Raw genomic sequence first — 25,135 nt, 5'->3', positions numbered from 1 at the left:
TGAGACCTGGGGGCTAATCGTGAAGGACAGCAACTCTCAGTGACTCCTCTTGCAGGGGAATTAAGGCAAAGAACCTGCTGCGTTTGTTGTTCAGGGGGATGCAAATAAGTTGCAGAGTGGCTGGCCCCATAGGCAGAATATAATTTCTGCCACTTTTGTGTTGCCAGACCACTTCTGAAGTAGTAAAATGAACCTTTTCAACTAGTCTACTATCACGCTGGATTTCCTCGGTATATGCACTGCAATCAGAAATCAGTCTGAAGAAATCACCCATTGCCATACTTTCATCTTGACACAAGGGGTAAGATCTGGCTCCTCCTTGTTGTATCGCAGTAGTCCCAGGAGGGAGAGAGTCTTGAAATGCCTGCAACATTAGGAGTAGTGCTCTTATTTCCAGCACACTGAGAAGTTGTCTCTTCAGGGGACCACATACCTTTAACTGTCTTCCCTGAAAAATGTCCCCCACCCTATATGGGAAGCTTCTGTGGTCACTATAGCCTTGGGTTGAGGGAAGATGAACAGACGACCTTGCAATACTTAATTTGGATGAATCCACCACCAAAGGAATGCTTTGCAAGTCTGGGTGATAATGATCTCGGTGGACAAAGACTGAGGTAGGACTGACGACTGAGTTGCCAATGTCCACTGAAGAATTCTCATATGGTATCTCACTAGTGCGAGCAGAACTATTGCTGCAGAGATGGACCCCAGGGTCTGTAATATCTCATGGGCTGGTAAGGATGAACTGTGAATAATTCTGATAACTTGAAAATGTATGGTTTGAACTCTAGGTAAAGGCAGAGCTGCTATCATTGATATTGTATTGAAACTGGCTTCTATGAATTCTAGGGATTGAGGTGGTTGAAGTTAAGATTTCTTGTGGCTGATTATGATGCCTACATTGGAACAAGTTTGGAGTATATAGTCCAGAGCTGTGATCAGTAGATGCTTGGTCGAGGCGGTGAGGAGCCAGTCATCTGGCTATGGAATCACTTTGAATTCCAGCAGTCTGAAGTAGCTGCTACCACTGTCAGCACTTGGTAAACACCCTGGGGGCTGTGGTGAGACCAAAGGACAGTGTGCTGAACTGGTAGTGACTGACTTCCAGCCAGAAGCGTAGGTATCTCCTGGACCATCTGTTCATTTCTATGTGATAGTACACATCCTGGAGATCTACAGAGCACATCTGTCTTTGTGGAGGAAAGGCAAAATGGACTGAACCATGACCATATGGAACTTGGTACACTGAACCGACCTATTCAGAATGTTGAGATCTAAAATTGGTCTCCAGTCTCCTGTCTTTTTAGACACTAAAAAGAATCTTAAGTAAGTTCCGGATCATTACTGGTCTGGGGGACCTCTTGGATGACTCTTTTGACTAGCAGCTTTTGTATTTCTGATACTGCTGTTGTCCTCTGACTGGGTGGAACATTGGGAATTTTGTTCTGTGGCGGCAGGGCAAAGGGAATTATACAATCTGTAGAAATAATTCTCTACACCCAAGTATCTTTTGTTATATCTAGCCAGGCTGTGTGGTGCAGGGATAAGCAACCCCCCGACTGCCTCCAGAGGTGGGAAATTCGGCCTCCATTCAGGAGCACTAATAGCGTCTGTCAGAGAAAGAATCCCTGGACCCCTGGATCTACAGACCCTCTCTGCTGCATGGGCAGTGTCTTCCATTGGAGTTGACACCTCTGTCCTAGGGGAAACTTTCTCCAAGTGGATGATGGAACGGACCCTGATATTTCTGAACCTCATCTGGGAGGGTGGCCTAATGGTTAAGGTGTTTGCCTTACAAACACAAGGTGCAGGGTTTGAGTCTCACAAGGGATAACTGGCTAGGCTTAAAATGGCTCGCAAGGGCAGTTAGCTTAGTACTAACCTATGAACCATCTTGCTGATTCCTGGAAAAGTTTTTTTAAGGAGTTGAAAAACGTATACCAACAACAGACTGAGTCTTTCCATCTTGTTCACACCTGGAAAGTGTGTCCTTAACCTTGGGGCCAAACAACGAACTTCCATCAAAAGAAACACTGACAAAAGATGACTTGAAGGGTTCCGCAAAATCACACAAATGCATCCAGGCATGTCTCCTGCTGGAAATGTCTGAACCCACCACTCTTGAGGCTTCCTCAATGGATGTAATATGAGCCTTATAGAAGAATTAGTAATGGACTGAAGGGTGGCTAACTGTGAAGCATCAGAAGACTCCGCCTCTGCAGTACTAGTCCTTGACAGAGTTTTTGACAGGTCCTTGATGAAATCCATCTGTAAAGTGCACCAGGAAATTCAGAGACCTAAGAGCAAAGGTCACTGATACATAAAGTTGCTTCCCAAATCTGTCCAGAGCACTAGACTCCCACTTGGGGGGGGGGGGTGGACAGAAGAACTCTATTCCGTGAGTTCTTTTTTGGTGACTGTTACCACAACCATAGCATCTACTGGTATCATTTGTTCCAGAACTCCCTTCCTTTCAGTGGTTCCAGGATTTTATTTGATCTCTTGGAGACCATCTCTACAGAATCTGGTTCCTTCCACACCCACTGAGAGATCAAGTCAATGAGCTCATCAGCGGGCAGAGTCAACCAGGAGGTAGATGGGTCAGCAACAAAAGCCTCCAGGAATACAGATTCCTCTTAGGAACAGTTGTTGATGGACCAACCACCTCACTGTTTTAGAAACTCCAGAATGTCTCCATATACAACGTCTTCATGTGGTAATATTGGGGACACTTCCCCTTCATCAAAATCTGTATCTTCCATGACCAACTACTGAGAAAAGTCCAAGTGCTTCCTCTTGCACTTTCTTTTCCTAGGGACTTCTTTGGTGGGATGCTCTGGAGAAGTATTGGAAGATATGACAATACCCTGTGGGGCCGCCTGGAGACTTTGGGATGGCTGTCCATGTGGAGTAGAATGTTAAAGCTCATGACACAAAGACATCTGAGAAACAGAGGGAAGATCCAAGGGGGGGATGAGCCATCTGATTTCTAGATGAGAAAACTCTCTACCACCTCGAGGGTAGAATGTTATAAGGAGAAATAAACCATCAGAGCTGAGAAGACGTGCTTCTGGCCTGACAGTTTCCTATGGCCTGAAGCAGCAACCACCAAGGCAGGAGTCAGAATCAAGCTATCGAATGCCAAAACTCCAAGAGGCAGAGATGACTCAGAGAATTTCAGAGTTGACCCTGTCACATTCTTTCTACCCCAAGCCAGTAATCGAGGAGCCTCAATCCTCACCACTGACACCAGTGAGAGAGGGTCACTAAAAACAGGAATAGATTTACAAAGTATTTTTCAGATGCAGCTCTCTGCATCAAGAACAATTTCTCCCAAGAGCACAGAGGGAACACATTCCAGATCTGGGACTGGACTCTCGGTCTCTCCAGATCCCAAACAAGACTCACTTTGGAGCACTGTCTCTCAGTTCCAACTAGCTGACACACCCACACCTGGGTATTTGATTTTCACACACACACTCCTGAGAAAGGCTGGCACAGATTTACTAGCTGTAACCCTTTTCTGTCCAGACTATAAGGTAACCACTCTGCTCTTACAAGGGTATCCAATTATACTGAATAAAATCAATACTAATATAAATGGTACAGTCCATCCAAAGCAGCAAGGCTTTTTGGAGTGGCCAAGGCATCACTAAAATAAACATAAGCACTCTCAAGATATTAAAAAGTATTTTCTAAAAAAAACAGACACAATGAAAGGTATAAAAATATTTAATAATAAATAATAAAACCGATACTTAGTACTCTCATGTTTTCTAAGTACAGTAAATACCAGAGTTTCAATCACAGGAGAAATAAAACTAATACGGTTGAACAGATTCACACAGATGCAGAAAAACAATACTTACCTAATCTCACTGTATTTCCTGACTGTCTAAAGAATAACTGTTCCCTAACTAACTTAATTAATACAGCAAGGCAAGATAAGATGTGAGATGCTTACTTCCACAAGGCAAGGTGATGAGCTTCTAACTAACTCAGCTGAACTATGATAACTGACAGATCTTTTACATCAGGTTCCAAAGAAAACAAAACAAACTGCTTTGAGACTTCATTCTCTCAGTGCTGGTTATAGAATGACATCACATTTGATCACCTGACTCTGGCACAATACACAGTCAGAGCTTTGCTAAGATCTACTGCAGTAACTGAAAGATATAGAACGATTTAAAAAAAAAAATTACTCTTCCCTTCCAGACTTCTTTGTTTAAACATATACATTTAATCAGTGAAAACACTGGTGATACATTTTTAACACAAGCTTCTGTACAAATCAGTGTGACAGTCAAATTACACAAAATTATTTACAAAACTCCAGCTAACTATGCTGGCACATGTTACACATGCACTGCCCTATTCTCCCTCACAGAGATGGCAGTACCTCACATCATCATGACTCTAACCACCAAGATCTGGCAGCAACAAAGTTTCGTGTCCAAGAGCTCTCCAACTCCAACACACTCGGAGCCAGTATGTTCAGAGAAGGTATCGGCTCAGAGGAAACAGACATCCTTTGATCCGATGCAGATGGCGCCCAAATACTCAGATTTGAGAACTCCAAAACCAAAGGATGGATCGGAGAAGGAGCCAAAATAGGTGGAGTTGTGCAAATCAAGCCCTACAGACCCACTGAGGTTGGGGTCGGGAAAACTCCCACCTGTATTTTTGTTGAAAGAAACTTCCTCATCATTCTATCCATGTCCGTCTCTGTGAGACTTCTGGAGGAACAGGAAGAGGCAATGGAGAGAGAACATCTTCCTAGGAATGGTGAAGGGAGCCGAGATGGGACTGGATCCAGAGATGATAAATATCTGGTTCTGGGAAGTGGCTTTGACTCCAAGGGAGTAGGATATGAATAGACAGAATGACTTGTGGTGTATCGGATCTGAAGATTTTGTTTTACTCTTTTTTTTTTTTTTTTTTTTCTCTCAGCTCCAAAGTCAGACCCAAAGAAGACTGCGAACAGCCAGCCTGAACAGAAGACCTTTTTCTTGCCTCCTTTTTGTCTAGCTTGGAGGGTTGAACTCCAGAAAAAAATTCTGATAAGGCTGATGGAATGAAGTCTTTTAGAATCAATTTATTTTTCCAGTCCACAAGGGCCCTCGGATTATAAGGCTTGCAGATGGAATAGACCTGCAAATGTTCCAAACCTACACAATAAACACACATTTGAAAGGCATCAAACAAGAGAATCTTGTGCCACACTTTTCGCATTTTTTAAAACCCAAAGGTTTATCTGCTACTGTCTCTAAAGACAAAAACAGAAACAGAAGACAACAAAAGAATTATAACACACACACAAGAAAAAAAAGGTACTTATCATTAGATGAAATAACAAATATTCTCAACAGCTGTATCGCGCACGTCTGTTTCCAAAGGTGGCAAACAAGATCTGAAGAAGGAGGGGAACTACAGCATTATGGATAAGGAAGGAGTTCAAGAGTTTGTGCTTTCCATGAGCTGTAGAACAGTGGCCAAGTCAGATCTGAGGATTGGATCCATACCCATATGTTGAGAAAGATTGAAAATCGACAATATCACATCAATTATTCCAATTAGTAACAACTGTCCAGATGAATAATATAAATAAAAAGTTGATAGAATGATATCAAACTATACCTTAGGCTTCAATTATAAGAGAAGTCGATGAATCAACAGACACAGCCTGCTCTTAAAGGAATCATAAATGTTCATTTTGAGTAAGAATTTTTTTTGCAGCTTTTTATCACCGCTTTCTGTTGAACAGCAGCCTCGTCCTCAACGATGAGACTGCTTGTTTCCCCTTCACTAGGATGAACATCAACCAAGTGGGGCCATCATTTAGACAACCGTCAGGGGCAGTATACATTTTTCTCATGTTCTTCCTGTCCCTAACTCTACAGACACTTGGCTAGGTGCTGGGCAGGGAGGGCCATACATAGAACATGCACCCTTAGTTCTGCAAAGGGTATTCCCTCTAAGTGGCCTTGTCCCTCCCTTCAGAGCATAAGTAGTGGTCTCTCTAATATCCACCAGGAAGGCTACACCACCCAGTGTGCCCCCAAGTGCATGGAAACCCCTGCCTTCCATGAGAGGTGAGCAGTCTTCTCTTCTTCCCTCACTTCCCTTTCCCTGCCTGGTTCCTCCAGTAACAAGGCCACTAAATAAATGCTGGTCACCTGGTTAGCAGCAAAGTTCCCATTTCACTGTGTCACAGATGCAGCCTGAATAGTTTGATAAAAAAAAATGAGTTTTATGACATCAGTACACCAGATCAGGTATGAATTACATAAATAAATTTATTAAGTATATCAAAAATATAAGCTGAAAGATAGTCAAAGCTACGGAAGTAAATAAAGCTATGGAAGTAAATAATAACTGAATGGTATTTTACAGATTAGGAACACTATGTAAAGGAGTGGCTTTGGGATAAGAATTTAGAAAAAGTAATCAGAATAAAGAAGAATATAACCTTTGTTCTTAAGAACTGTATGCATTCCTTTTTTTTCTTACCTGTTATGAAAATTAAAAGAATAAGACAGGCATTACTTTCACAGAACAGCTACATTATGTTTGTCTGATATTAAAAGGAAAAAGAGCTGCTAGGTATGGTGAAATGATAATACAAGTTATGCCAGCACTGCTTCACTGACTGATAAAATTTCTTGATTATATCAAAACACAACGGAGGGAAGAAAAAGGGATATTGGGTTTCATCATTCTCTGGTTTTTTTTTTTTTCTTTCTAATAAGTGGCTGAGGTGACTTGAGGCCAAAGCTGGGCATGACAAATACTAGAAAAACTACAAAGTGGAAAATAATGAGAAGGTATAAATATTAAATTAAAATGAAGGCAGTAGGGTATGAATTAAATTAACCAATTGTGTGACTTAAGCTTTATGGGCCACACAGTTTGATTAAATGGTGGGTGGTATTTTAGTTAAAGCAGGGGCATGATACTGCTCTGTGAGAATATAACGTGAATGAAATGAAATGTATATAGCATCATGAAATGCACAAAGATGTGATATGTCAAATGGCAATGACCCGTGAGAAGAGCTGTAAGACTGATAAGTATGAAAAGAAATGACAGTCTGGATGACAGCATGATGCAATTATGACAAAAGGTACATAAGTGCACAAGCTCAAACAAAAAGGACAACCAGGTAAAGAATTGGTTGAGTTTCAGTATAATACATTCATGAAGTAATGTGATGGGTATGGTTGCCTGTTTGTTGAAGAAGGGTTTACCTATACCTGACAGCTGGTTGTTCCAACGGTACTCTCTACTTTGAAAATTTAATGCCACAGTGAGTTTTACTGCAGTGTGTTGAACAATGCGAGCCATATGTGCAATTTTGAAGGGTTTTTGCCCTATTCTCACTATAGTGTGACCATGGTGTTGGTCTATTTAGTCTGCGGGAGGGTGGAGCCCCCACATGATGGATATAGGGGACTTATCCCAGCAAAAAAGATTTGTGTGTGCATAAATGTGTTTTTTAGTGTTTTAAATTGAGAATTGTATTGAATTTAACTTTCAGAAAACTATACATTAAATTAGTGTGTTTTTATGCATTGAAGGTAAGCCCTTTGAGGAGGGAGGTTAAAAGCACCATAATATAAACAGAGATAAACAATAACAGTAAGGAAAGGCAAGGTTTCAGCAAATTATGCAAAATGAATCAGAAGTGAGGCACATAAAGAGTGCAGTGTTTGGTAAGATTTATTGCTTCTAAAAAGCAGAAATACAGGTTTCCCTTTCACTTCAAATGAGAAAGGAACATTAAGAATTATGCAAGGCTGATGCAAGATTTTTCTCTGTGAAAAATATAACAGATGTATGATACTACTGTAAGATTTAAAGCACCACAGAACCGAAAAGAATGCTATTATAAATAACACTAATGGGAAGGGAAAGGTACCTGCAGCAGAGCTAGCCACCCAGCAGTGTAAACCTTGGCTCTAGATGATTGTCACTATTGAAGTGACACCCTGACCCCATGTGCAAAAATGGGAAAAGGGGTTGTGGATGGATGGATGGAAGGAAGGGAAAGGTATGTGTGAAAATGTGGAAACTGACTTAAAATGTAACTAATGTATATCTGTTATGACCACAATAAAGATGCTATTTTCAAAAAAAAATGTCAAAACAAAGGCCAGAGGGTTATGCACAACAATCCACCCACCCATGACAGCATACTATCAGAATAGAAACAAGACATGCTGTACTCAAGGTCCCCCCCTACTTGCTGATGTAGCCATACCATCTGTGTGTATGGATATCACACCCTGGGAGAAGGTCATGGAATGCCTTCAGTGCTAAAAGGAACGCACACATCTCCCGTATGTTAAGATGTAAATTGTAAATTGGAACTCCAGAATAGTCCACATTTCTTCAAATATCTAACCTATGTAATGCCCCCCCCCCCCCAAACAGGTACCCATAGTAACTGAGGCCAAAGGTAGACAAGGACTGAACAGAAGTACAGTTCAGAGGTTGTAAGAATCCTACCACCAGTGGAGGGGTTTCTTGTATACAGGCATCATTCTGAAGGTGTTGCTCATATTGTTCCCCATCTCCAATCATTTTACCTTACAATTCACTGAAGAATCTAGTCTTGGAATGCTACCTTAACAAGATCATCTGGTGCCCATTAGTAGTTCCCCCAGACTGATGTGGTACCACATCAACAGAGTATCTGAGTTGTCTGTAAACATCCAGTGTGCAAAAATTTCTCTTCCCTTTTTTTTAGTTAAAAAAAGCATACCGGGAGATGAAAAGATTGATTGAAGGTAAACTATGAAACTACTCTTGGCATAAACTAGGGTTGGTTCTCAAAGAAACCCTATCTTTAAGAAAGATGAGATAGGGCTGATTCACTATAAGAGCTAGCAACTCAGATACTCATTGGTCTGACTTCTGCAAGAAGGGTAACAATGTTATGACAAAACCTTTAAAATCAGCCTCATGAGCTGGTTCACAAAGAAAAAGAAAAGTGAATGTTTTTCCAGTACAAAGTTAAGATCCTATGGAGGAGCCACCTATTTTCCTAGGTGAACAAATGTGTAATGCCTTTTTAGAAACTGCTTCACTTGGCATAAAGAAAAAAAGTGGAGATCCATATGCACACATGCAGAAATGGACGGAAGACCAATCTTAACTGAAGAGTAAAAAGAACAGTGGATAATAACTCACAAATACACTTTGCCATTTATGATCTTTAGTAGCATTTTAGTCTCATTTAATACCAATTGCACATCCTCAGAGAAAAGGTGCCTAAAAGGTATCAGAATTCCATCATCCAGGCTGTGACATTAACTTGAAAGATGGACTGTATCAGAAAGACCCTTTCTTGTATGAGTAAATTCATCTTGTGAGGAACCTTGTGATAGCTGCCCTTGGCCATTTTCAAAAGGAAGAAAGAAAGTACAGTTGAGTGAATTTACTTACCATACCAGTAAATACCAAAATGCATCTGTTGCAGTAGCCTAAGCTATATGGGTTATATGCTTCCAAGGATATGGCAGCTGGACAGCATCCAAAGCTTCATGGCACCTTCCACATGCCTTACCATCGAGCGTTTTGAGAAGAGCTGTATAAAGTCTGTAGTTAAGGTGCCAAATCTTCACACAACTTTCTTGCCATTAGTGTGTGCTCTTCTTACAGGCTTTGAGTGATTGATGGTCAGCTAGTGCATCGCCAAGGCTGGACAGACAAGTATCCTTCTTGGGAAAACTTTTCACTTTACTTATTTTTTTCTGAAGAAAAGTTTACTTTTCTTTACAAAACAATTTATTCTATCTAGGAAATATGCTTTTATTGGTTGCCACTAAATCTTTTCTCCAAAAAAGGTGACATTCTGAAGTTTACCTGTTTGGGGGCAAAAACCATACTTAAAATCTCTTTTTGTGTAAAACTTTTACTTACTTGTACGATAAAGTACAGGCAGGAGTTTGGACTACCGCTTTTTGTCGTTGTCAGAAAACGCTTACCTTAAAACTGTAGTTTTCTGATCAAAAGGTTCACGGGGACCTTCTGGCTCTGCTACCTGCTTTTCAGGCACTCTTCATGGTTAGACCATGATGCAGGCTTCAGGCTCATCAGTTCCTCCCTTCCTAACATATTTTTCAGCCAGACTCTCACAAAGGCCAAAAGCTATCAGAAATCATTTGTTGTAAAAGTCGATCTTGTCCAGAATAAGAAAGGCCACATTGAATGATGTATCTAGGAGACAGCCTAGAAACACTATCTTGTGAGAAGGAATGAGGGATGTTATTTCAAGGTTTACTTGAAAAGCCAGATGGAGAAGATTTTTAAAAAATAGAAGATACTAGATAGCCTTGAAAAAACTATGCAAAAATAAGGCACCTGTCAAGGAAAAAACTGTATGCCCTGTAATCTGCAATAAGCTATAATGACTACAGCCAGACACTTTGTAAACACTCTTGGAGCTGTAGACAACCCAATGGGTAAAACAAAGCTGAAAATGTGAACCAGACACAGAAAATCTTAAAAAAAAACTTCTGAAGGTTTTGTGCACTGAAATGTGATGGTAGGCATCTTTAAAGTCTAGAGCTACTTGTAAACTGAATGAGAGGTAACAGAAACTACAGAAAAAGCATTCTGAATTTTGGAATCTTAATGTAAAGATTTACTAATTACAGGTCCAACAGAGGTTTCCAAGTCTCCTTTTACTTTGGTGCAATAAAAATCCTTGAGTAAAACCTTATTCCTCTCTAATCTTTTTTTTCTTTTTAAACAAGAAACATCTTTATTAAATGATCACTTATGACATATGCAATCATACATTTATATAAATGAAAAGAAACCATGCTGACAATCTTAATTGCAAGCATTATACATCACAAACCACATTCACATAATTTTATTTGCAAACATTATACATCACTTATAATCTACCCAATCAATGTCAGTCAAACATTACACAGCTCATTCAAATCCTGCCTTCTTTTAAACCTCATTTCTACCCTGTATGTATTGTTTCCACAATTCCCATTTTTCCTATGTAAATTGCTCCTACCCTTTTCTAAAGATACCAGTTCCAGTTGTTTTATCTCAGTTACTGTATTCACTACTTGTATAATTGGTTTAGACTTTGATTTCCATTGTCTAGTAATTGCTTTTTTGGCAACCACCACAATTAGACCCACTAAGGCCTTACTGTGTAAGACAATTCCAATTCTGTATCATAGCTCAGAAAAATCACTTATCTAGATATGCCAATTTGCTCAACCAGTATCTCTGATAGAGTAGCCTGCAGGGAATCCTTTAAAGTCTGCGAACTGATTACTATCCCAGAAAATATCTTCCCCATTATCTCTTTCTTCCCCATCATACCTCCAAGGTTTTCTGTTTACCTAAGGAACAATTCTCTGGAGTCTACTTGGACTACAAAAATACCTATGTAAACATTTCCAAGCAAAAATCCTAAGTCTTCTCAATTTTTGTTCCATATTTTGGAGACCAACATATATCTCCCATTGTTTCTTTGTGAATTGATTATCCAATCTCTCTTCCCAAATCTTTCTAACTTCCTCTGATTAATTCTTATCATGCAATATTTTATATGCTCTACTAATTATTCCTTTGAACAGCAGCTTCTGTTCTAGATTCTTCTAAAAACTTTACCAGTGTTGACCTTTCATTTAAGACCCCCTATTTATTTTTCTTTGCCTATACTTTGATATCAATCCTTCATAGGGAAAGCACTCTCTAAACTGCAGTCCAAATAAATTCTTGGAGGCTTCCCATTCCATTGCCTTTCCCACTCTCATTATTTTCTCCCAATACCGTGGTTCTTTTGCCAGTTTACTCCAATAAATTCCAGCCCCCTCTTGTCTACTGCCTGTATGCTTAATCGCAGTCGTCCCTATTGGCAGAATCTTCTTTCTTCACTCCCATGTGTACTTAGTTCTTCGAAAACTTTCTGCTACTTAAGGAATATAATATTCTGTATGATTATTTCCTTAAAGATCTGAATCCAAATTGCCAGTCTCTCCTTGTTTCTTGAGTTTCCCCATTTCATCATCTCTTTCCACTTTGAATTATAGGTTTCTGCTTGTTCTATGTATAGGAGCCTTAACTGAGTAGCTCTGAAATACCCCTTCAAATCGAGTAATCACAATCCATCTTGTTCTACTGGAAGAATCAGTTCATCCCACTTGACTCTTGCCGTCTTCCCTCTCAGACATATTTTTTCAGCTCTTTATTAACTATCCACAATTTCTCTGGCTGATAAAAATATGCCTGACCTGTGTATAAGATTAAAGGGACTAAAACATTTTAACTGCTTGTATCTTACTACCCATATCCATATAAAAGAGCTTCCAATTTCTCAGTTTTTGTATTATCTTCTGTTTAGTCCCTTCCCACATATCCTTAGCTGCCACACCAGAAATATTTTTAATCCATACTCCTAAGTACTTCATTTTATTATGTCCCCATAAATATGGATAACACTGAACCAGTTCTTGTGTGGGTATATAATTTACTGGTATTGCCTTTGTTTTAGCTTCATTTATTTTGTATCCCGAAAAGATCTGAAAGAGTCTCAAAATGTTCCACAGCACTGAAATGTTCTTTCCTGGATTTATCAGGTATAAAACACTATCGCCTGCAAATACAGCCAGCTTCTCTTCACTATCATACCAATTATATCTTTGAATTTCCGAGTACCTTATTTTCTTTGCCAATGGTTCTAAATATAATGCAGATAATAAAGGGGAAAGAGGACATCCCTGCTTGGTGGTTCTGCTCAAGCAGAAATTATCAGAGATGAACCCACCAACTTTAATTTTCACCTCTGACCCCTCATATATTATCCTAATCAACCTTATAATTTTATGGGGGAATGCAAATGCTTCAATTACCCTGCTCACACACTCCTAGCTTACTCCTTTAAATGCTTTCTCTGCATCAAGACCCACCAACAACTGTGGTATTTTCTTACATACTGCTCCCCTCTGGATCATCAATGTTCTGTTAATAATGTCAAAGATTTGCCTCCCCTCCACAAAACCACTGATCCATATCTATCATTTCTGGCATCACTTTTGCCATTCTTTTAGGCACTATAGACATAAATACTTTATAATTATGGTTTAGGATTGAAATTGGCCTGTAGATAGCTGGATCTGACAGGCGTTTACCCTCTTTAGGTTTTACAGCTACCACTGCTTTCTTCTAGGATATTGGTACATCTCCTCTTAAATCCAATAAAAATGGAAGAAGGCTCCACGGCAAAAAGCATGCGAGGCAAAACTTACAAAGGCAAGGTTTTATTAGAATACGTGCACAGTGAGCGCTTTCAGGCAAACATACCCTTCATCAGACGATATAAAACAGTTAAAACACATTTATCTTGTGTTTTGTTGGTGGAGTGATCTTGGTGCAGGATTTCACCATTTTGGATTTTGGATTTATATCTCCTCTTAAAATCCTGTTAAACAAAACCTTCCAGATCTTTTATCAGTTTTTCCCCCTCCTAGCTTCCAAACTTCAGTAGGGATACCATCTATTCCTAGGGACCTTCCTGTAGATTGGTTATACATTCACTGGATCATTTTTCACCATTTTTATCTCATCTCCTCCTATCTTGTTAGTAATTGAGCCTCATCTACCTCTAACCTTCATCACCATCAGACCAGTTTTCCCATTTTCTACATGAGGTCGGGTATTGTGTTAACTGTTGCCATCTCTCTCGATTCACTGCAACACTGATGCCTTCTTCAACATTCATGCCTGACTGTCGCAGATCTTCTTTCACACAATCCATCCACCTCTTTGCTGGACATCCTCGTTTCTCTTACCTTCTTCGTGTCTGTCCCAAATCTTCTTCACCAGATTGTTTTCTCCTTTTCTGCACGTGTCCGAACCACCGTGATGTGTTCTCTTTAATCTTTTCTGCAATTGGAGCTACTTCGGCTTCTGCTCTTTTGTCATTTCTTCATCTGTTCCGCAGTGTGCATCCTGTCACAGTTTTCAGGCACTTCATTCCTATCACCTCTAGCTTCTTCATCTCCTCTATCTTTACTGCCCTGGCTTCTGTACCATACCGTAGTACTGGTCGCACCACTGTCTTGTACACCTTCTTTGGCAATCTTCTGTTGTAGACTACACCTGAGACTTTATATGCCAATTGGCTGCAGCCCCTATGATTCTAGCTTTGACCACTTCATTCAGACTTCTCTCTCCTCAGCCACCACTTCCAGATACCTGAAGCTATTACCTGTTTCACTATCTTCCCTTCTATCTCTATTCTCAGCTTCTTCTGATATCCCCTATTTGCTGCCATTACCACTGACTTATCTGTGCTTAGCTTCATCTCATATGCCTTCAGTTTTGCATCATTCCCCTATGCTTTGCTGAAATCCTTGTTCAGACTCTGCCTGTAATGTCACATCGTCTGCATACAGCAACTTTGTTGATTTGTGCCCTCTGACCCACTTGCTAATGTAGTTCATCACCAGTATGAATAGCAGTGAGCTCAGAGATGAAACCTGGTGCACACCCACTCCCACTGGGGACACTTCCATGAGGCCAAACACTGTTCGTACTTGAGTCACTGGGTCCTTGTACACAGCCTGCACTAATCAGCCACTGTTTCTGGACTTAGAGCCACCACGGTACTTCCTTAATCAGCTTTCTTGGGACCTTGTCATATGGCTTCTCCAAATTCAGGAATGCCCATTTGGATTCTTTCCTCATCTCTAGCTTCTTTTCAACTATCTGTCTCACTGCAAAAATCAGTTAGTTGTGCTGCATCCTGATCTGAATCCAAACTGCTCATCTCCCATACCTCTAACCTTGGCATATTTAATTCTTCCATAAACATTTCCATTTGTAACTTTTCTTGGTTTCCACATTTCTCTGCTTAATACAGACTTTCAGAGAATTTCTGAAAAATGTCTACAGGATTGCTTATAATCTTCCTTGTTATAGGCTCCCCAAACTTGGCAACAGCCATTTCTACTTCCTGTTGCGCGAGTCATTGTGCTAAAAGCTTTTGTGCGCTAGAGTTATCAAAAAAAAGTTATTTAACAACAATCTTTCTAAACTCATGCATATTATCAAGGTAATCCCTTGTTTTCTGTTTAGCATTCTGCAGTTGCTCTTCTTGTTCTGTGAGATTCTCCCTAGTCTGCAATACTTTTAATATCTGTCAGTCACTCTACATAATTCTTGTGAGTTCTGAACCATAACTCCTTTTCTTTTATTTCCACCTTATTTTTAAACTCCATGTTAATTTTATCCCACTTACTAGCTATATTTTCAAAGAAATTTCTATCTTCTCTAATAGCTCCTGAATAATTTCCACTACCCATTTCTTAAATTCCTCTCTTTTCAACAGATAGGTGGAAAAGTGCCAGTGTCTCATTTTTATTTCATTACCCTGTGTTTTTATTTTAGTTATTATTGGTGTATGATCTGAAACAGTTATTGGGTGCATACCAAGGCTGTCAATTAAATGCACATGTCCTCGTGAAATGTAAATTCTCTCTAGCCTAGCCCAATTTTTGTGTCCTGGGGAAAAATATGTAAATTCACTCCAAACTCCTAGTACTGAATTTACATCTTCCATGCCAAATATTTTCATAAATTTCTTTATAAATCTACCCTCCTTTGCTATATTTTCCCTACTGCCCCCCCTCCCCAACACATCTTCACTGTTCCAAATTCCAGTCCCCACCTATAAGTAATACTCCTTGTTAAAAGTTGATTACTTGTCCCAGAATTTTCTTAAGCTCCATTATAGCGGTTTTCAGTGGAATATAAAAACATGTCAGTGTAATCCCTCTGCCATGCCAGTAGCCCCTCAGTACTACAGATCTACCAATATTGTATTTTTTATCCTCTTCTATTACTACTGCAACTCCTTTTGCAATTAATACAAGTACTCCTCTATTCCTTTGCCCCAGGTATTCCGCTGAATAACCATTCTGAATTTTTTTTTTATCAAATTCACATTCTTTCAAAGTATGTCTCCTGTAGCATAGCTATTTTCATTCTACATTTTTTTAAATATAGTTTGCATTCTGCATTTTTTAAATAAAGTTCACTGTTCTTTCTTTTTTGTATTTATCTGTAAGACCATTAATGTTTGAAGACATTACAGAAAGCATCATATTCTTAAGAAATTATTTCATTTTTTATGTAGAACAGTTTTTTTGTTTAATGTCTAGTTCCAGCTTTTGTGTTACATGCATGTACTACCTGGCAGGTCGATCTTTTGCACATTTGTTTCTTATCTTCAATTTGACCCTATGTCACACCCACCCCCTTAAAACCTATTAATTTAACAAAAGAGACCTCCAAGGCAAAAACACATGAAAACTCCACTGCCCTTCACACCACACACAGTCCATACACCTGTGTCTCACAGCCATTAAGGCCTAAATATAAACCCAACATATTGGTCATAGGAGACTCCACTGTGAGACACGCAGATGTGCCCCTCACCAGGCTGGATAAGGAGAAAGTCATGGTTAGTTGTTGATAACATGGCAGAATCCGCCATATCACCCATGCAGTCAAGTCTCTCAACAGGTACTATTATGACTGTGTCATAGTCCATTTTGGCATGAATGACTTCAGACGTACCTCCCTGGACTAAATGGAGAGAGACATGATTGAGTGCACTGAATATGTGTCCCAGACAAGATATGTTGCTAGCTTTAAGCAGCATTATACCATCACCCAGAATGATGCCTCTATACAAACAGAAAATGAATGTCTAACAATTGGCTTAGTTTCTGGTGTCCTTCCAAGGGGATCCAGTACCTGATAGCTTGGGATAACATGACTGACAAGCCATGTTGCTTTGCAGAGATAGCCTGCATCTGTCTGGCAAAGGCTCTTGCCTCTTCCATAGTGCCTTTTTTAGGGAATGTCATGAGGTCAAAACCGCCAACATGAAAACTTCATCAAAATGTAAATTAAAGGTCACACTGCTAAACGCTAGGAGTCTAAATATGAAACTACACGCATCGCAAGCATTCTTAACCCTGGAAGATGTTGACATTTGTGCAGTTGGAGAAACCTGGTTCAGAGCTGCAAAGAGCACCCCAGCCATACTAAATTACTCATCCTATCATACATTCAGATCCCAAACCATGGGTAGCAAAGCAAAAGGAGGTGGAGTTGAAATAAATATAAAAGACATAAGCACCTCCAGACTGGTCAAACAGTATGACACATAGGAGACACTCAAGGTGCAGTTAAAAACTGACAAGACCCCTATTTAAATCATAGCTAGCCACAGTCCCCCAACTTTGACTCAAGATGCCCACTCCACCTATCTGGAGCTCTTCAAATCTATAAAGATTCAACCCTTTACTCTGATCCTGAGCGACTAACTATCCAACTATAGACTGGAAGAAATACTCATGCCAAAACACAAATGCCCAGAGACTCCTTGATTTTGTCAAGGCAAATGCCTTGGACCAGTTGGTGGACACCCCTACAAGAGGTGAAAATATCATGGACTTGGTATTAACCAACATAAGTAACCACCGCAGCATCCCTACAGTGGGATCATCCCTGGTAAAAGCCAATCACAAAGCAGTCACTTTGAAAGTTACCATCTCCCCTGACCCCTCCTAGCTAGGGTCAAACAAAAAAAACTTCTCCACAGCTGATTACAACCTCCTGAGGGAAGGTATAAACAACTTCACAGCCCCCTGCCCCTCCATAGGAACTGGCACATATGTCTAAACCTACATCAAAGTACTATACGAGCATTTAATTAGCTGCATGGAATCAGGAATACCCGACATGATGAAATCATCCTCCTTAAGGAAGAGTAAACCTGTCTGGTGGACATCTGCAATAAATAAACTCTATATTAAAAGGAAAAAAAATGCTGTCCAGGATCAAGAAGGAGCAGGTGCCTAATTGGAAGCAATCTCTCCTTAGCCTGAGCAAGCAAATAAGAGCACTAGTGAAATCATCCAAAGCCAACTTTGAGTCCAAACTGGCCACATCTACTAAAGACAATCTCAAAAGAAGCACCCAGATCTGCTCAGAACTGGTGGCCAAGGACACCACATACACAAATGTTGTAGATATAGCCAACCCGCTGGCACACAGGCTGAGTGAAAACGTCACCCCTCTGTCCCTCCCATCAGTAAATCAGGACATCCCCAGCACCTGCCCCTCTCCCCTTATCTCTAAGGAGCAAATCATCACTGCCCTCACAAAGGCAAAAAATACATCCTCCATGGGACCCAATAACAACCCAGTATGCAACCTACATGAACTCAGGCAGGAACTTGCAGCACTATTAGGCACCGGCTTTGTCCCAGCCGAGTGGAGGACAGCCACCGTCATTCCTCTGTACAAAGCTGGAGCATCCATCAATCCAGGAAATTACAGACCCATCAAACTAACTAGCCTGATCTGCAAGGCCATGGAGCAGATTACCATGGACCTCATTAACAAGGACATTGCCAACCTCCAAACACTCAATCCTGCACAGTTTGATTTCATCAAGGGGAGGTCATGCCTATTAAATTTGGTCAACTTCTTTGAGACAGTCAAAGCCATGGATGAAGGGAAGACGGTGCACACCACCTACCTTAACCTGGCCAAAGCCTTCGATACTATTCCCCACTCAGGTATAATAGATAAACTCTCACAACTAGGCATCAATCCAAATGTTACCAGATGGGTAGCAAACTGGCTCACTGACAGAACCCACCTAGTCAAAACAGAGGTAGCCACTTCAAGCAGTAGACCAGTAACAAGCAGTGTATCCCAGGGATTTATCTTGCTGCCTCTGTTGTTTGGAATATACTATTCTGAGGTGCAGGCCAAAACCAGTGGGCTATGGCTGACCAAGTTTGTAGATGACTGCAAGTTGGGTGCTGTCATCAATTCCCCTAGTGATGTGGACATCCTCCAAGAGGGTCTCACCCAAACAAATGATGGGATTCAGAAACATGGTCTCAAACTGAATGCCAAAAATTCATCATCTCCTTTGGGGAGAGTGATGTCCCCACAAATTATCACATTAATAATAACGTCATAAGCACACAATCAGTCAAGAGACTTGGGCACCCAGGTTGATAGCAAACTGATGTTTGACCACCATATTGCCTCCATTGTACGGAACACTTTCTATATCACCCACCTCATTAGTAAGGGTATCTCATCCAGGGACAAGGTGGTCATAACATCCCTGTATTCTTCCCTTATAAGATCCATCAGTGAGTACAATGTCCCTTTCAGCATGTACCTCACAAAGTACATGCAGCAGCTGGAGAGGCCACAGAGGTTCCTCATCAGGAGAACCCAGGGCCTCAAACATCTACCCTACACAGATTAGCAGGCTAAAGGCCCTGTCCCTCTACTCAGTTTCCTTCAGACTCCTCAGAGTTGACCTGTGGCATGCAAAGCAATTTCAGACCCTGCCTTGACTGGACTGCTACATATCCATCCACAAGTCAAGCTCCACTTGAGTAACCCACACGTGTGACCTCAACCTGGTCTGTGACATCAACAGGACTTTTTGGCGGGACAGATTTGTGTCTCAGAGACTCCCACTTTTGTGGAATAGACCCCCTCTCCACTTCAAGCAGAGTACCTCATTAACCCCTTTTAAGCGCAACCTGGATAAATGGATGGGGAACAGAAAATAAACCCGAGGGATTCCACCTGTGTCCCTGATGAACAGTGGCATCAGGTGCTGACCTGCTGGAATAGGGGCTAAATTCCTGGCTAGCCTTGTAACAGGCTCAGGGCCAATATCCTAGTAACATCCTATGATCCTTTGAATAATGCACAAAACTATATACATTTTCAAATATTGAAATTTTACCCTCGTAATAGGAACAGATGTTCCCAACTGACAAGCCACACAGATATGATGTAACCTGAAAGAAAGGTTTTCCATGCTGATTCTCATGGTACCCCCTGTGGATCGATTAAATGCTGTCTGATTTTGTCTTATCTTTATAGCTCTCTCAGCTGAAAAAATACTTGAATGCTTTCAAAAAAACATTTTCTCCAAGCCATTCCTCTTTATCAGACTGTTTGCTAGAGATTTAAGAACCAGACACAAAACTGCTCACTAGAAAAAAAACCTTATATTATTCAATATTCTTTTTCATTTACTTGCTTTGTCTTAAAATGTGTTGGTAGATTAAAGGGACAGTCGCAGGGATTTTTTGTTTTGATTCAGCCTTTGTTTACATTTCTGGTTTGCCTTTCTGAGTATGCTCACCTTTGGCTGAGGGGGGTGGGGGAATAGTGCCTGAAGGAAGTTTCAAAGGTGTTAGCCAAATTCCATCTCAAATTTTTGTTGTACTGACAACAGCTCTCCATGTGAGCCATTCGTTAGTTTAATCTGTGCATTTTACCCATTGGTAAAAGTAGCCTTTCAGGCATTTTATGACCTGACTGCTGCTGCTACTCTAGATAGCACATTAGCAATGCAAGTCTTTTAAAACAGTAGTAAACAGAGTTTTTTGTTTCTTTCATTTCATGTTTTATTCTATGGTGATTGTGAATTCAGGCCATCTACAACAACTTTATGAGATGTATTCTACCTATGGAAAGCATAGGAGTCAGGCAAACAGTAGTGGAAACCATATTTCTCTTTCTTTCATGTTTTACGGTATACTGATTTCTGAATACTAGCCTGGTGTAGTGACTTTCTGACCTGCTAGTAATTCCATACAAAGCAAGTGTGGGACAGAAGGTTGGTGCATTAGTAGACACACTCTTCTGTTCCTTTTTCAGCTTCTAGTTTGATATGTGATTTCTGAATACTACTAGACAAATGAACCATTTTTATGAGTGGGCTGCTTACACATCTGTAGAAGCATGAATGATGCAAAATTTAAAAATTAATATACACTGATGTCCCTTTTCCATGGCACAGCTTTCTTTATTTTAAATATGAGCCAGGAGCTGGAGGCATCGTTCCCCAATCCAATCTAAGTCGTCGAGGAACACAAATCCAAAGATTATTTTATCCTGAGAGCGGAAACAAGACTGGAACTGTGGATTTACAGGATATTTAAATGTAAAATGACACTGTGGGTGGGAATGAAAGTGATATGTTGAAGTGGGCATGAGTTCTGTCAGCTTAACTCAGACCCTAATTTTAAACACCGGGATTGTCCCATTAAGCTAATGGCCTTAAACCAGTCATTCCCCTACATAAGAATGAGAAAAAAGCACACTATTTTTTTCTTTTTTCATGCTCTTTTAACCAGATCTTTTTTTTTACAGTGCTGTGCCTACATTTCTTAAAACTGAAAAAGGAGAAAGAAAGAAAAAAAGAGCAGGAGCACCTATTTACATTAGTACCCCCGTTACACTTAAAACTAACTGAAATGTTTTACTTTATAACATGCAAAGAAAATCATGCACTATTTAAATAGTACTATTATGAAAAAAATTTTACTTGCAGCTAACTTTCGCCCTCCTCTTCCTCTCTCCTGAGTATTTTTTCGAATATTAATGTTATGAAAAAGGGCATATGCTTTAGAGTCCTCCACAAGTTTAACAAAGTCCGAAAAAGTCCAATATATCCAGATTTTCTTGTTCTGTCATGTTTCACAAATATAACCACTGCTTTGTAATCCCATATTTGTCTGCTTCCAAGTTACTGATTTTATTCTCCAAACGTAAATGACATGAAGTAGGTCATATGCTTTACAATCCCCTACAAGTTTAACAAAGTCCAATATTTCCAGATTTTCTTGTTTTATTCCTGTTCATCTCCATCTCCCAAACCCTGTCTCCATTTCATTTCCATCGTACTCATGATACTTCTAGTCAACTCTTGTACTTTATCCCCCTCTCTCAAGCATTTTCTGTTGAAACACAGGAGAAGGTTTCACTGGTACAGGCTTTCTGTGGTCTTTATTACCAAAAGAACAAAAAGCAGATTCTCCTTCTGTTTCACAGCTCACTTTTTGTTGGACAAACTTTTGTATTTCTTCCTTAGCATGTACTTCATCAAAAAATTATTTTGCTCTTCCTGGGAAAAATATTTTGAAGATAGATGAGTACAGCAGTTTGAATCTCATGCCTGCTTCTTGACATTCCCTAAATAACTGAAGACATTTACTTATTTTCTGCCTGGTGTACAATAAGTAGTCATTCTCCACAAACACTCAGTCTCCCACTTCTAGTACTTTGTCCTTCTGCCGCAGTTTTGTCAGAATAAACTCCTTCTGCTGGAAATATTGCATCTAATCAATGTGCAGCCATCTTGGAAGTACCCTGCTGGACAAACTTTTGTATTTCCTCCTTAGCATGTACTGCATCAAAAATGATTTTGTCCCTCCAGGAAATTATATTTTGAAGATAGGTGGGTACAGTAGTTTGAATCTCACACCTGCATCTCAACATTCCCTGAATAGTGGAATAAATTTACTACTCTTCTGCCTGGTGTACCATGAGTAATCATTCTCCACAAACACTCTGTTGTCTCCCACTTTTAGTATTTGTCCTTCTGCCACAGTTTTGTCAGAATCAACTCCTTCTGCTGGTAGGATTGCATCTTTATTATTAAAGGTTTATGTTGCTTTCTCATAGCTAGTTTTGGAGCATACATATGATGTGGCCTTTCAATTAACTCCTGCTGTGGAATACCAGTCCACATGCTTAATTGTGCTTTCATAAAATTAATACAGTTTGCTCTTTCCAGCTTCTCTAGTACAGAAGAAAATCTCAGGTTTGCCCTACGTGTCCTGTCCACCAATTCTCATTTTTTTTAAATATCTCTTCTTCAGCAGTCTCATATTCAAGCCAGCCTTTTCTTTATTTCGATCTCTGATTTTTGCAATTTTATCAACTCATTTAAAGATCTTATAATGGAAAGTTATAATATGTATGCGCAAGTACTACCCAGGCAGTCTCAAATAGTACAAGTTCATCAAGTATAGGTTACACAGTGCTCCGAAGTTCAATTGATATCAAAAGTATATGAATATAAGTAGGTTCTTTGTCTCTTCAGACCAGGAACTAAACTCTTAAAAGAACACCAATATCCAAATAGTAAATCCTCCAAAAAAGACGAAACAAAACTGTCGACTACAGTTTATTGCTCAAGATAATAGGCAGGTGAGCGCTTTCGCTTTTCAGCTTTATCAAACCATAAAATACTGCTAAAAAATCCACAGTATATATAGCCTTGTCTACAGTCAATTAATCAATTAACATGAACTAAATTATACAATAAAACAATAAATTTCTTAAAAAGACAATATCATTCAACCATAAAAAATATAAACATTCCTATAAATATGTAAATGATATGCCAAACAACTTCAGCAAACATACAATATAAAAAATATTTTAAAATAATATACCAAACAACTTTAGCGAACATATAATATAAAAGATTTTTTAATCCAGGAAGTAACTTAATTTAAAAACTTTCTATATATATGTATATAAATATATATATATATATATATATATATATACATATAAATATATCTTATTACTATTTAAACCTTCTATTCTTTAATTTTGGTTTTAACGGAATCTTATCGTTAAGTCCTGGATAATTATGTGCCTGTAATTTAATAATCCAGTCTGCTTCAAGTTCCTCTGTCCGATTCCTTACATCTCCTCCTCTTGGATTGGGTATATTAATATGCATAATCATAAAATTAAATTCATGTTTAGAACCTTCTTTCATAACATGATTAGACAGAGCATTTACCTCTGACTTTATTCTAATCTGATAAATGTGTTCTCTGATTCTATCCTTTAGTTTCCTGTCTGTTTTACCTACATAGAATGCATTGCATTCCATGCAGGTAGCCAGATAAACTAAATGTTCTGTATTACATTCTGTATAAGGAATCGGACAGAGGAACTTGAAGCAGACTGGATTATTAAATTACAGGCACATAATTATCCAGGACTTAACGATAAGATTCCATTAAAACCAAAATTAAAGAATAGAAGGTTTAAATACTAATAAGAGATATATATATATATATATATATATATATATATATATATATATATATATATATATAAAGTTTTTTAAATTAAGTTACTTCCTGGATTAAAAAATCTTTTATATTATATGTTCGCTAAAGTTGTTTGGTATATTATTTTAAAAAAATTTTTATATTGTATGTTTGCTGAAGTTGTTTGGCATATCATTTACATATTTATAGGAATGTTTATATTTTTTATGGTTGAATGATATTGTCTTTTTAAGAAATTTATTGTTTTATTGTATAATTTAGTTCATGCTAATTGATTAATTGACTGTAGACAAGGCTATATATACTGTGGATTTTTTAGCAGTATTTTATGGTTTGATAAAGCTGAAAAGCGAAAGCACTCACCTGCCTATTATCTTGTGCAATAAACTGTAGTCGACAGTTTTGTTTCGTCTTTTTTGGAGGATTTACTATTTGGATATTGGTGTTCTTTTAAGAGTTTAGTTCCTGGTCTGAAGAGACAAAGAACCTACTTATATTCATATACTTTTGATATCAATTGAACTTCGGAGCACTGTGTAACCTATACTTGATGAACTTGTACTATTCGAGACTGCCTGGGTAGTACTTGCGCAGACATATTATAACTTTCCATTATATGATTTACCTTGAACTGTGCAAGTATTTTTATTTTTGTTTCTTGGTGGTGTTAAGTTTTATTTTATACTCATTTAAAGATCTGTTTAAAGCGTCTTCCATTTTTTCCAGCCTTTTATTTGTGTTGATATGATCCATCAGTGTTTTGTTTATTTTAATCAGGTCTGTGTTAAGTTGTCTTATACTTTCCTCTAGGTTACTGAAAGTCACGTCTGGAGCTTGCACTGCTTTTTGATGAACAGCTGAAATTTTCTTCCCATTCAGTGTTTTTCCTCACCTTTTGTAGCTGATTTTCATTCTGGTCTTCTGTATTTCTTTTTCCTGGCATCCAGGTAGTACACTTACTAACCAGCTACTGAAATTTACCCAGAAATACAACTCCAATGTTTTTTCTCTACAGAACTTCTGTTTTCACATAGGGAGAGCTAGAATTAAGTGGCTACTCAATGTGCAGCCATCTTGGAATCCTTCCATTCCTTCCTAATCTTGTGGGATAGGTTATATTACTCCTTCAGGCAGCATTCAATTCAAACAGGAGG

General features: G+C 39.1%; 1 protein-coding gene across 1 annotated transcript in view; it reads right to left on the bottom strand.

Annotated features, from left to right (window-relative positions):
* Positions 1–25,135, bottom strand: part of CPLANE1 (ciliogenesis and planar polarity effector 1) — a 4,248,669-nt gene that overhangs the window by 2,275,282 nt on the left and 1,948,252 nt on the right. The window lies entirely within an intron of this gene.

Source organism: Protopterus annectens, chromosome 1.part0, assembly GCF_019279795.1.
Source record: "Protopterus annectens isolate FY-2018-M chromosome 1.part0, PAN1.0, whole genome shotgun sequence".
In the NCBI taxonomy this organism is placed as follows: domain Eukaryota; kingdom Metazoa; phylum Chordata; order Ceratodontiformes; family Protopteridae; genus Protopterus; species Protopterus annectens.
Note: the sequence above shows the minus strand (reverse complement) of the source record. Positions and strands in the feature narration are given on the sequence as shown.